This window comes from Rhamphochromis longiceps, linkage group LG13 (genome assembly GCF_057381845.1).
Source record: "Rhamphochromis longiceps isolate RC_006_pf linkage group LG13, R_longiceps_female_GT1.1, whole genome shotgun sequence".
Lineage (NCBI taxonomy): Eukaryota > Metazoa > Chordata > Actinopteri > Cichliformes > Cichlidae > Rhamphochromis > Rhamphochromis longiceps.
In genome coordinates this window covers 24,783,680-24,797,463 of record NC_140569.1, presented here as the reverse complement: position 1 = coordinate 24,797,463, position 13,784 = coordinate 24,783,680, and positions in this window count along the sequence as shown.

The following is a 13,784-nucleotide window of genomic DNA, read 5'->3' as shown; positions in this document are numbered from 1 at the left end:
TAAAAGGGCATGTCCTCTGAGGTTCATGCCTGCCCCTCTGTGTCTGTTGGGGCTACGTCCCAGAGAGACACAGACATGAAACCAAGCACAACGGGGGGAAAAAGGCTGTGTGCTTTTATGGAAGAGGTCACACACATTTCTATGAAAATCCAAGCGGGTATACTTTTAAAATTTCACAAGAAAGAAAATAAGACTGCACTGCTTAGGGTCGTGGCAGACTAGTAATTATAAGTAATAACTTGGTAGCCACAGCAAAAGCCTAGCTTGTTACCCATTACCCCACTTGGCCTTCCCTTGACTTCAGCTGCCAGAGCTATAGAGAAATCACAAGCCTAAACTGAATTCTTGATATAAAAACTCGCCAGGGAAAGTTCTGAGCTGGCAGTCTGCAGCCTTTTATTGATAAGTTTGTGCACACGTCTTGTGCCAAGTTCTGAATCAGTGCTGCGAGCCAAACCGATGCTCACACACTAACACTGTAGCTTCACACTCATCTCTCTCTCTGCTCAGTTTTTGCTCTGAGGCCTCCAAAGTGTTGTAAGAATAATGCTCTAATGATAATGATAAGGTAATGTACTGTAAAAAAAAAGAAAAAAAAAAAAAGAAGAAGAAAATAATAAAATAAAATTACAAACCGAGTGCAGGCAGTGGTTTAATGAGGGGATTTACATCAGACATTTGGAAGTTTCTGGATGGTTTACAAAGAGCACGCAGCAGATGTGAATGAAATAAGATTTCTTACAAATAAAACTACAAAGTGGTGAATGGCATGCTGCGGCAATTTGTTTGCCTCATAGTTGCATCTAAAGAACGCAAACAATAAAACTGCTGCTGATTACTTAATTACAGAAAACCCATTTTGCAGCTTGAAATGAATGCGAAACTATTTTAAATTGCATTAGATTACATAAACAATGCATGATGTCTGAACGGACAAATAAATAGGAAGCGGCTTGTACGGCGTTATAAGCCGTGCTGATCTGGTGAATGAGATACTGCTGCGTCTGTGGTGCTGAACACATTTCTTCTTGGGTGCTTTTGTTATTTCATATGCCTGTTTGTGCAGTCTGTGTTTGATTTATTCTTTTTAATGAAACAAATCTGTTGCACAATGGACTCAGCCATTATGGAGAAAAACACATGACGCAAAAGGCCCGAAGCGCTTTTAGCAATGACACGATATTTTAAAATTAGAGGTTTATAATGATGTTGTAGATTATGTTGAAGTTTCATACATTTTACTGTCATCTCCGTGCTCAGATCAGTCATGCTTTTGTTTAAAAATGCTTCTGTGTCATCATTGTGGGCTGAATTCCTCCTGAATGTGACTCAAACTACATTTAAAACTGGAGCTCATAACTCCTGAAAACAAAGCAACCCCTCAGCTGCCTGCAGACCGCTAGTCAAAACTCTTTTACTTCTAATCCTCCAAAGAGAGTGACAGATGGTAGGATTGTGTAAACTCGTACTACAAAGAGGCTAGACCGTGTATGACGTGGAGATCTGTTCACATTAAAGCTATTAAACGGTATGTGTGTTTCTGTTAGGTTCATATTTAGCCTTCAAACCACTTGTCTGAAAGCCCCACATAAATAAATAAAGGGCAAACCACAATCTGGACTGATGCTGGTAACTGATATGCACACAAGAGAGCAAATGCAACCACAATTCTTAGGTGGAATCATGTTTTGCAGAAATCCTCCACAATGCAACCTCTGACAGGCTCCTTGTCTTCTGTTGCATAAGTCAGCGTGCGCCAATAGTGACGTCAGTGCTGGAGCACTATGCAGCACCGTCGGCAAAGACAAGCTGATGGCACCAGTCTCTCAAGTTCATCTCTACAAGCATCAAGTTGAGACGTTCTTCAGAAAAATAGAAAAAGTACCTGTGATAGGTTTGCAGCTTGAACCCATCCGCTGGAACGTTGAAGGCAATATAATTACACTGCAAAGCAAGACACAAGTAGGCAAGCTTCTTCATGTTTCTCGTGCACGGGAGAGAACCGGACAGGCACCGTTCCTTCGCTTGACCCCAGTTGCTCTCGTCCGTTCTCCCGTACACTGTCCTTTTATTGAGGTTACATGAATATGCATAAGTTCATTAACATATGACGTCTACATACACACAAAGAGTACCTTGCCTGTGTGTGTGTGTGTGTGTGTGTGTGTGTGTGTGTGTGGCCTGCTGATCAAAGGGTCAAACATCCTTGGTCAGGAAGAGGGTAGCCTCCCCCTCACCCTAGATGGTTCATCCTAGATAACACGGTGAGGAAGTCCTGCAGTTCATCTAAACAAAGAGCACTTAGACTAGAACAGACGCAACTACGTTAATCCTACCATAAAACAATAAGACACGGTATGACCTCTCATGCTCCCAAAGTGCTGTCTAATACACACAAAGTTTGCAGACTATCAAGGATCAAAACCTCTACCAATCTACAACTAATTACAAAACTCTATAAGCATATATAAGTAAATATTTCTAAGCATAAATGACAATCAACAATACAAATCTAACAACCTGCGTTTTCTTTGTTTTTTTGACTTCCTATTATCCCTATTCCATTAGAGACTGGCTCAGTTTGTCACTTATGAACAGAATTGGTTTTACTGGTTGGCAAAATGTGTTGATAACACAGTTTGCATGAGCAGTGATCAGTCCGTGGAACATAACCGGAGCTTAACCAGAAGCAGCGTAGGTCTGTCCAATAAAAAAACAAGCTACAAATTTTGCTTTCAGATTTAATATTCTGTAAAGAAACTTTGGATTTCTATATACTGCGAGAATGCACAAGAGAATAAGAATAAAATATGAATCAAGTAAACATTATATTTTTTGCAAGAAAAGCCTATTTCATTAGTAAATCATTGCATGAGCCATATATGTCTTTTGGGACATATATATAAGCAATTTCTGCTGGAGTGGGGAATCCTTATGATTCCTCCCATACGAGTAAATAAGAATGAAAAGTTCTCCTGAAGTCTGCACACTACCTCAGCTTTTCTGTGAGATTTCCTTTCAACACAAAAGTTTTACACATGGCTTTGACTGACAGAATGTGAGGATGAGACAACATAATGGCTATATTTGAGAAATACAGGGAAACGGGCACCATGGGAAATGGGGAAAAAAGTATAAAATTCAGAGAGCAACAGAGGGCAGCAAGAGTAGTCAGAAACTGTGAGATGTATTTGACCTGAGCACTGAGAGATTGAAGAAATCATATGCTGCTGCTCAACTTTGGGACCGCTGTGAGCTTTAGAGATTCATCAAATGCTCTGCCATGCTTTTGGCTTCAGCCGAAAATGATGCCGTCTCAAACTTTCATTTCCAACCTTCACAGATATAATTTGCTTTCCTAAGAAGAAAATAAATGTATGGGTGCCCGAGCACTGCTCAGTTAAAGTTGCAATAGAGAGCTTTTCAACTTTCCAACCTTGATTTCTAGTATTTGATTAATGGGCAGGAATTTAGTCTTTTTTGTTATTTACTGATGTTGGAGCGATATGGCACAGCAAGAAGGTTCTGGGTTCAAGTGTGGAGCCTGTATTTCCTGCTACAATCCAAAGAAATGTGTGTGAGTTTAACTGCTGATTCTACACTGGCTGCAGGTATAGCTCGCCTCTTGCCGGATGTCAGCTAAGGCTCCTGACACTCTGGATGAAAAAAAATATATAAAATCTTTGTGATCTAGTATGAATGTCACTTTTTGAGCCCTCTCAAGTCTCAGAGCTCTCTTCATTGAGTTAATGGCTGTCCAAGGCTCACTCTTGTCTTACTTTTTTCTTTTTTTCCTCCTTCTGCACCTTTTGTGACAAAATCTTTTTTTTTCTTTCACCAGGTGAGGTCTCTGCAGCTGCTCCTCTTCCACTTTACCACATTAAGTTCAAGCTGATAATAAAATTGATCTGTGCAATAAAAGGAGTATACATCCCGTTTACACTGTCATTTGTCTGCTGCTGCTGCTTTTACCTATTTACGAGAACAGCCTTAACTGTCAAAGGTTTCACTGAGCGGCATACGGCAACACAGTTACACTGTGTGGGTGGTTGGAGGTTCTAGACCCCATCTAGGAAATCATTGGGTGAGAGGGAGAGTACACCCTAGACTGGCAGCCATTCACATGACAGGGTTAGCACAGAGAGATGGACATATTCACATTCACACCTACAGCCAATTTAGAATTGCTGGTTAACCTGACGTGCTGGAGTACGAAAATAGAAATTCACACAGTCACAGGGTGAAAATGCAAACTCCACATAAACACTGCAGCTCTGTGCCGCCCAGTTAATAGATGGTGAAATGGAATGGTACTCATATACCGCTTTTCAGCTTTGTCTGTGCACTCAAAGCTACAAACCACACACACATACAAACAAAACCTACTCACAAATCTGCATATAAACCCTGCAGAAGGATGTTTCATGTACAAGTGATTCATACCTGAATATGTTTGTACTTTACAATCAAATTTAGAAGTCCCTCCGACCGTGCATGCAAAAACAACCGTGAAGGTCTGGCTGTCTGAGAACATTTTTACACACATTTATAAACTGAATAGTCCTAGCTACCACCAATAATGTCATCTGTAGTAGTATTAGTGTTTTTCTTTTATTTTGGGTCATTATTTACAGTTTTCCAAAACATACCAAAAACCTGAAGGCTTTAACCTTTAAAATCAAACAAAATTAAACATATTATTAATATTATTAGTAGTAGTAGTATCAGAGGCAGAGATTCAGCCCTTGCTACATATGTTACTTACATTCTGGTTTCTCTTTTCTGGCTGACATATCTGCCTGTTTTCATCTTAATCTTACAGGCTATTAGTCTTTTCTTATATCAACTTAAATGTACATGTAACCCATGGTTATTTTATTGCCAATTGTATTCTGTTTTTATTCTAATTTGAAGTGTTACTGTTTGTTAAATGCTGAGTTTTCCCATGTACCGTGAATGCACCATAGCGCGTGCGTGGTGACTTTCTTTCACTGCATCCGCCTGCACGGAGCTAGATGCGCAAAGCTGTGTGGATATTCAGTCCTGTAACGTGTTGCGCTACGGAATTAATGTTTTCTTTGAAGAATATCCTGGTGAGTCTCACAGTTGCAGTTTCAGTTGTGATTCATAGTCCAGTTTCTGAGCATAAAACCAGTCAGGATACAATGCTTGTCGGAAATGTGATATTTGTCTTAGAACCTGCTAACGATTGCTTAGCTGTGTTAGCCTGTGGAGAGTATGCTAGCGTACCCACATGTGCTCCCTGGGCTAATGCGCTTACATGTGAAGTTTTAGCTAACACACCACGGAGACACTTTTCATGCTTCATGATTTGCAGTGAAATGTATTTTTGTTGTTGATAAATTGTTATTGGCCAATAAGAACTGTATAGATGTGTGAGGAACAAAAGGGATAACACTAGAGAAACACGTTTTATTTTACAAGTGAGTGATTGCACTGCACGTTGTGTGCAGGCTGGTTTTTTGTTTACGTGGTAGAAATCTGCTGCAAGGACCGAGCGGTGCCATCTAAGGACTGGATGCCACTGGAGGTGCCTAGAAAGGACGTTCTCAATCTGAAGGCCACCTGTTTCCTTGGAGGGTGGTAGGATACAACGATTTGCAATTTTTTTTGGATTAACGTTTTTTTTCTGAGATCTCAGGACACTTTATGTTGTTACTTTTTTTCTTTTTTTTTTGGGTCAGATCTGATTCCACTTAACACAAAAAACTGATACATCAAAAAGCAAAAACTGTGACTAAAGACAATTAACACTTACTAAGAACACTGAATACTAAGTGCACTGAACTGAAAAGGACAGCCTACCTAATATATTTATGGACACTTTTAAGTGATATATTGTACATTGTTGAGATTTACATGTTTGAAATGGTCTAAATGTTTTGTTCATGTCTATGTTTTGGAGCATTTAAATGTTGAATACACTCAAATCACTTTTCTCCCTTTAAGTTGTTGTCAGTGTCTCATTCTGAGTGGAGGGATATTCCTTCTTTAAGTTGAGTTACCACTGCCAGTCTCCTTACGATCCTAACTGAACCCAACAAGAGTAGATTCTCAAATATTGTTTTTTTCCTTGACTTTGTATGACAGATTACTGTGGATTTGACTGATTTTGGACTACTCAGTTAAAAAGGGTGACATACAAAAGCAACAAATGAAAGCAAGAGAGAAAGAAAAGCAAAGTCATATTCCGCACCCCATTTTTTTTCACTCCTTATAATAATTGGTGGTTTTGAAAAGTTGGATCTTCTCTGGCTTCCTTCTCAGACACTGTTTCCTCAGTCTGACTGTCACCTTCTCTTTGTGGTTTAGGCTTGTTTTTGTCACTGTTCTTTTCACTTCATTTTGAAGGTAAACTTTCCATATATGCATAAATGGGGGTTTAGTGTTATGCAGATAGTTTGCAGATTGCACGGAGCGAGCACAAGCCTGTGGGTTTGGAATGAGTCTAATTAACTAACATGCACACAACACTAACAGCACGGTTGACCAGTGCAAACGTGTCATAAATCCGACCATAATTTTAGATGTAGCCTCATTTTTGGCTCGGGGTAAGAACGTTTCCAAGCACAAATTTGGTCCATTTATACAGCACTTTCTATCCAGCACACATTCACTCTCCAGTGGAAGCTTGGAGTTCAGTATCTAGCCCGAGGATACTTCAAGTGGACTGGAGAAGCTGAGGATCAAGCCACCAACGTTCCAATTAGTACATGACCCGCTCCAACTCCTGAGCTACAGCTGCATTAGGAAAGAAATCTCTCTTTAAACTCACATTGTATATATGTCTCAAATAAAAAGCACTCTTGTATTTCAGAAGTTCATTTTTAAACAAGGCTTTTACAGTAATACATTTGCAGAAACATTTTGTGGAATATGCAAAGATGGAACATTAAGATTTTTACTAATTCACACGTTATTTCATCACACCAGAAAAAGAGTAAGGGTAACCATCCCACTCGGTGGGAGAAAGAAAAGAGGACACGTCTAGGGAGAGCAGTGAGATGTAAGGAATATGTCATGTCTGCAGATGGACAGGCAGAGATGGAGATGAGGCTGGGGAGACAGGTGGCATTATGAACTATTCATACTGTCAAGAAAATATTTGATGTTGTGGTCAGTTACACCTGAGTAATGTAAACTTTCCACTGAGGTATGCAGCCTCAGGGCCATTTGTACTTATACGCAGAGTGTGCTCTGTTAGGGTACTTACAAGGTTGTTTTTTTTTTTTGGAATCAGAATCAGAATACTTTATTGATCCCTGGGGGAAATTATTTTTTGTTACAGTGCTCCATTTTAAACCAACATTAAGACAAGACAGACAATACGCTAACTAAGAATAGTACAATATATACATATATATACATACATACATACATAAGTCACTTATAAATAAATATTTGGAAAAGAAACATGTGTAGTTGTAGCAGCAAACAGTGTGTTAAGTGGATGCGTTGTACAGGGAGATGGCCACAGGCAGGAATGATTTCCTGTGTCGTTCAGTGGTGCTTTTCGGTAATCTCAGTCTCTCACTGAACGAGCTCCTGTGACTGACCAACATGTCATGGAGTGGGTGGGAGGTGTTATCCAACATTGTCTTTATCTTGGACAGCATCCGCCTCTCCGACACCACCTTGAGGGAGTCCAGCTCCATCCCCACAACATTGCTGGCCTTACGGATCAGTTTATTAAGTCTGTTGGCATCTGCGACCCTCAGCCTGCTCCCCCAGCATGCAACAGCATAGAGGATCGCACTGGCCACAACAGACTCATAGAAAATCCTCAGCATTTTCTGGCAGATGTTGAAGGACCTCAGTCGCCTCAAAAAATAGAGACGACTCTGGCCCTTCCTGTAAAGTGCTGTGGTGTTTTTAGCCCAGTCCAGTTTATTGTCAATGTGAACTCCAAGGTATTTATAGTCCTCCACAATGTCAACACTGACCCCCTGGATTGAAACAGGGGTCAAGTGTTTCCTGGTCTTCCTGAAGTCCACGATCAGTTCCTTGGTCTTTGCCACGTTGAGCTGCAGATGATTCTGCTCACACCACGTGACAAAGGAGTCGACCACAGCCCGGTACTCTGTCTCATCATCCCTGCTGATGCATCCAACCACCGCAGAGTCATCAGAAAACTTCTGAAGATGGCAGGTCTCTGTGCAGTGGCTGAAGTCTGTGGTGTAGAGGGTGAAGAGGAAGGGGGAGAGGACAGTCCCCTGTGGTGCCCCTGTGTTGCTGATCACCTTGTCAGACACACACTGTGGGAGACGTACATATTGTGGTCTTCCTGTCAGGTAATCAACAATCCAGGACACCAGAGAAGCATCCACCTGCATCGCTGCTAACTTATCACCCAGGAGGGTCGGCCTGATGGTGTTGAAAGCACTGGAAAAGTCAAAAAACATGACCCTCACAGTGCTCGCCGGCTGGTCCAGATGGGTGTAGACACGATTGAGCAGGTAGATGATGGCGTCCTCTGTTCCGAGACGAGGCTGATAAGCGAACTGAAGGGGATCCAGATGTGGTCTTACTATGGGTCGCAGCTGGTCCAGGATGAGCCTTTCCAGGGTCTTCATGATGTGGGAGGTCAGTGCCACGGGCCTGTAATCCTGGGGGCCACTGGGACGAGGCGTCTTTGGTACAGGGACGAGGCATGATGTCTTCCACATCACCGGGACCCTCTGCAGACTCAGACTCAGCATAAACAGTTTATGAAAGACTCCACACAGCTGGGGGGCACAGGCCTTGAGGACAAGGGGACTCACTCCGTCTGGTCCAGCAGACTTGCCTGAGTGAAGTCTCCTCATTTGCATCTCAACCTGGTATTGAGTGAAGGTGATGGGTGGGGGAGGGGTGTCAGGAATCTCACAGGAGGCAACATGTGAAGAGAGAGGCTGGCACAGTGGTGTGGCTCTGGATTCCAGGCTGACTGCAGGTGAGGTTGTGGGGGTGGGAGCAGACACTGTGGTGTCGAATCTATTGAAAAACAGATTCAACTCGTCGGCTCTATTCTCACCTCCCTCAGCTCCCCTGCTGTTGGTTGGCCTGAATCCAGTGATGGTCTTCATGCCCCTCCACACCTCTCTCATGCTGTTCTGCTGGAGTTTCCACTCCAGCTTCCTCCTGTAATTGTCCTTAGCCTCTCTGATCTTGTCCTTTAGTAACACCTGGACCTTCCTCACCTCCTCTTTGTTGCCCCCTCTGAAAGCCCTCTAGCGAGGTAGGCAATCTACCATTCAGTTGGAATTTTACTTGGTAAAAATATTAAACCAAGGCCAACAGGAGTCAAAAGTATGTGTTTTAAAAATGTTTAAAAAGGTAAGAAATGTGGTTTTATAGAACACAGCACCAGCAAGGCCATTATGCAGGCAACTGCTGTAACAGGAATAACCCCTTCAAAACAGCACAAACGTATTGAGAAATTGCATGCATGAATAATAATTAGCTATCATTAGTCAGTACTGTGTATTTCATTACACAAAAAGTGAAGCGAATTCAAATTTCAGTTGGAGTGTAATGGCAGGGGTAGACTAAATCAATGCATTGCCAATGCAATGTTCTCCTAGAAGGGAAACGTCAAAGCAAATCTCAGACTGATGATGCGATACATCATTTGGTTCCCAGACAAGAAGAGATGGAATGAGAAAACAGTGTATTCTACAGTGCTGAAAACAGCCTCGCTATCATTTCAAAGCAGACTGTTGAGATGAACTCATTAGAGGGCAAAAATAGAACATCTTAAATGTTAATTGATGTTGCAACAAAGGTTTCTTCTACTGCTCACACGGACGGCAGACACGCGAACGGGATTAAACCACTGTAACCATGGCAATGCACATTACCTGACAAGGTTAGTTGTGTTTGACAGGGTGTTGCATTATGCAGACCAGAGGTTTCAACATTCTGCTGACGGTTGTGTTGAGGGGAGTGACAGTGAAGGGCCGTGGCTGCCCTGATGTCTTAATATGGGACTCCAATCTGCTGTACCGGCTTATTTCCAGCACAGATTTGTAAATGCTGATACACGCTGTAAATTGCAAACGCTGCAGGACATAAAGCAAAACACAGATGTGTGATTGTCGGTTCGTTTTAATGACCCGGCGTTACATTCGCAACTGTATGTGGTAACAAGCGGTGCAGAGACTCCTAAAACTATTTTGCTCCGTTAACGATAAAGCCAATGACGCCAATGAGTAAAACACAAACTGACTCCGTTTCAAATTGGAGTTCAATAGCAGCAGCAGAATGAAAAATCATTGTGATCTGATTCGGAAGATTTGGTACGTTTATGTAACCCCACCACTCTGCTGCTTTTAGTTTATCAAGCTGGAACATGACCCAGATGAGCATCTCTTTCTCATTTTCCCTGCTTCTCGCTGAAGTCTGTGGACTGCTTTGAAAGTGTTCTGGTGACGGACGTTCATATTTATGCTTTAATGGGGCTCTAAAGGAGTTGGAGGGGAAGATGATTAATTGATGTTTTGTGTAATAAAAATGGACAATTAACTTGTTTTAATGGGTTTGTCAAAGGCAGTGGGGGAATAAAAACAACTAGCCTAAAGTGTAATTTGGGTTGCAGAGAGTTTCTTTAGTGCTTCCACTACATTAAAGACAATTTTGGGGGCTTTTTCACAGATAAGGACTTGCCTTTGATAGAATTGTACTGGCTTCCTACAAAGCTTTGCTTGCTTTATTCAACTTGCTGATAAGCTGTTAAACAGAATGTGGGTGCCCTGCTCTTTGTTATAAGCGCTAAAGAATTGTTAGCGTCAGTATTACCGTTACGTCTAATTAAAGGAGACATTTTTTCTGTGTTTAAATAGGAATCATTTTCGCTGCCAACCATAATGATGGTATAATTAACATATTAAAGTTTTATTTTCTTCTTACTAGACTTTTGGAAATTATGCCTCACAAATACTGAATATTGTAATCTGTTTGGTAAATAAACCCAGCATGATGATTTCCTTTTATTTTAGCTATCCAAACAAAGACTGCATTTCAAAATAGGATCCGATATGTCCATGTTCCAGGCTGCATGTGCTGTCTAAATCCACACGACACATGCAATCTTGTAAACACACAAGGCCGCAGCCAGCAATATTGTAGACTGTGACTTATGGCTGTACAATAAACCATTTTTTAAAAAGAGGAATTTCAAGCAGACAGGCAGGGGATGTATGATAGATTAGTTGTGTCAGGTTTTATATCAGGCATTTAAGTTGTCACCCTCCACAGCAAACAGCCTCGAAGGCAGACAAACCTCAGCAGATTTCGACACAGTAAGCACTCTTCTTCTTCTGTAATAAACCTGGTGAATATGATTGTGAGATTATAGATGTATGACAAAAAGAAAAATCTCCTGAATGGACTGTACGCGACACATCGTCGGCTTCTACAGATAATATGTCGATGTACTCCTATGCGCAATTGTCCTTTCCCCATTAGATACTCATCAATATCAGCTGTTCTTTACAAACCCCTTTCTTTTTTTTTCTTTGCATTTGAGACCTTCCCCCCAACCGCCCACCCAGCTGCATTTCCTGCCACTCTAATGGTATTTTCTCATATCAACCAGCTTATCAAATCCAAATTTCGGTGATGGATAAATCTGCCTGAGCTGATGGGCCGGAGTGCCGCCTGCTGCTATCAATCAGTGTGTTGCCAGGTGATTGTGTCCTGCTGGGATGTATGACATTATGAGGTCCATTTGGAGGACCGGCTGAGTTAGAATGGCTCCAATCGCTCAAAGTCAATTTTGGGCATTGGTCGCCTTTTCGCAATCGATGGGATCCTGTAAAGGTGCACGAGCTGTGAGGTCTCCAGCCATTTCTGCTCCTTATCCCCAGAAAGAAGCTGTCCACTTACCCCAAGTGTCCCAGCACCTCTGCACATATGGATGTGCTTCCGAGTGACTATTGAGAAAAAGTAATCTAAAATTAAGGGGGGCTCAGCATGATACTGAGCACATCTTCCGATCAGGCTCTTGTACTGTAGGTGCATGATAGGAACTGTTTTTGCAAACTGCAAAGAAAAAGTTTACACCTGCACAATGAGCAGGGGCCCTGGGGACAAATTCACAGGGGGTTCTTCCAAACAGCATTTACTATTCACTTATCTTGTGATCCAACACCAATAAACAAAAAGAAAACATGCACACTCAAATCAGATTAAACAGTTGGATACAAAACGCTCTGCTAGCTAAGGAACTAATATTAAACATCAAAGTAAACACTAGAAATTATGTAACACTAGCAGAAATGATGTTGTTAAAATGTATCTTTGGCAGCAGGTCCTTATTAAACATTATATTTAATTTCACCACTGTCTTTGTCCTCTCTTTGTTGGTGTTGTGGAAGTTTTCCATTAAATAAATCCTGCAGACGAGCGGTAGCTAACATTCTTTAATCAAAACACACAAAGAACAGACAACCAAGCTCGTGGAGAGCCTACATGACCGCGGGGCATACGGTCAGCAGAGTCTCCCTGAGCCTAGCATGGCTCTCAGTTAAATACCTTCTCCAGGAACAAAAGGCAGTACACAGCTGTTTCACACCTTAAGGTTCACACGCCTTGCTACCTCCCAGAGTCCTTGAAGAGACAAAAGATTCTTCCTGTGGAGTTGTCTACTTCCCCCAACTTCCTTACTACACCCCCACCATTTGTCTTAATGTATGAGTGTGAGACTTGTTAAAATAATAATAATAATGGATACTTTATTGATCCCCATGGGGAAATTACTTGTTTTTCTCTGCATTTGACCCATTCACTCAGTGAAGCAGTGGGCAGCCCACTAAGCAGGCGCCCGGGGAGCAGTGTGTAGGGACGGTACCTTGCTCAGGAGTACCTCAGGGTAGCCGTTAAGTGGATTCGAACCGCCGACCTTCCGATCATGGGGCGACCACTTTACCTACTGAGCTATCCCTGCCCCAGTGGCACCAAGGCATTATACAATAAAATAATGTGATTAATACATAAGTAAAAGAAATCCCTGTACATTGGCAGAATCGTGCACACCTTTTTCCATTGGGAGTGACTCAGTTGGGGCCTCCAGTCGTCTTGCCTTGCCGGGTGGCAAGCAGTGCATTTGGCCATGAACATGAGAAACTATTTTAATAAAGTGAAGAAAGTGTCATCTTCATTTATTGAACATATTTAAAGCCACAGCAACCACACTTTTGGCTACAACAAAATACAAGATGTTATTCAAAAGCAAACGTGAGGGGGGGGGGGGGGGAGTTCACAAGTTTTAAATTAATTCATTCAAGCGAGTCACTTCAGAAAGATGCACCTACACAAGCCTCTAGTGTGTTTCAGTAATCTAATCATCGCATGAGGAAGCCTTTCTTTGTGAGGTGAAAATATCAGCCTTGAACTGTTATAATTACATTATTTTTTTTCTCAGCCATGTGAACAATAAATAAATAAAAAATACAGGCACCTGATGAGAATAGCCAGTAGCTATTTAGACATCATAAATTATGGATACATAAAGTGAAATATACAAACTGAACCTTATGGCAAAGCTTGTAGCTGACATTCAATTACACCCTGCACCACTTACACTGACATCAAAGCTACTAAGACTTCATTTAGGTAATTATTGCTCCCATTTACCCTTTGAGTACATAAATGTGGATGGATTTTTAGGAATAAATTCTGTTTTGGATTAATTATTCAAGATTGTGCTGTGTCATGTCATGATTTTTTTCCCCCCTGCAATCACATTGTTGGTAAAGTAGCACCCTGGGAAGCTGATGTTAATC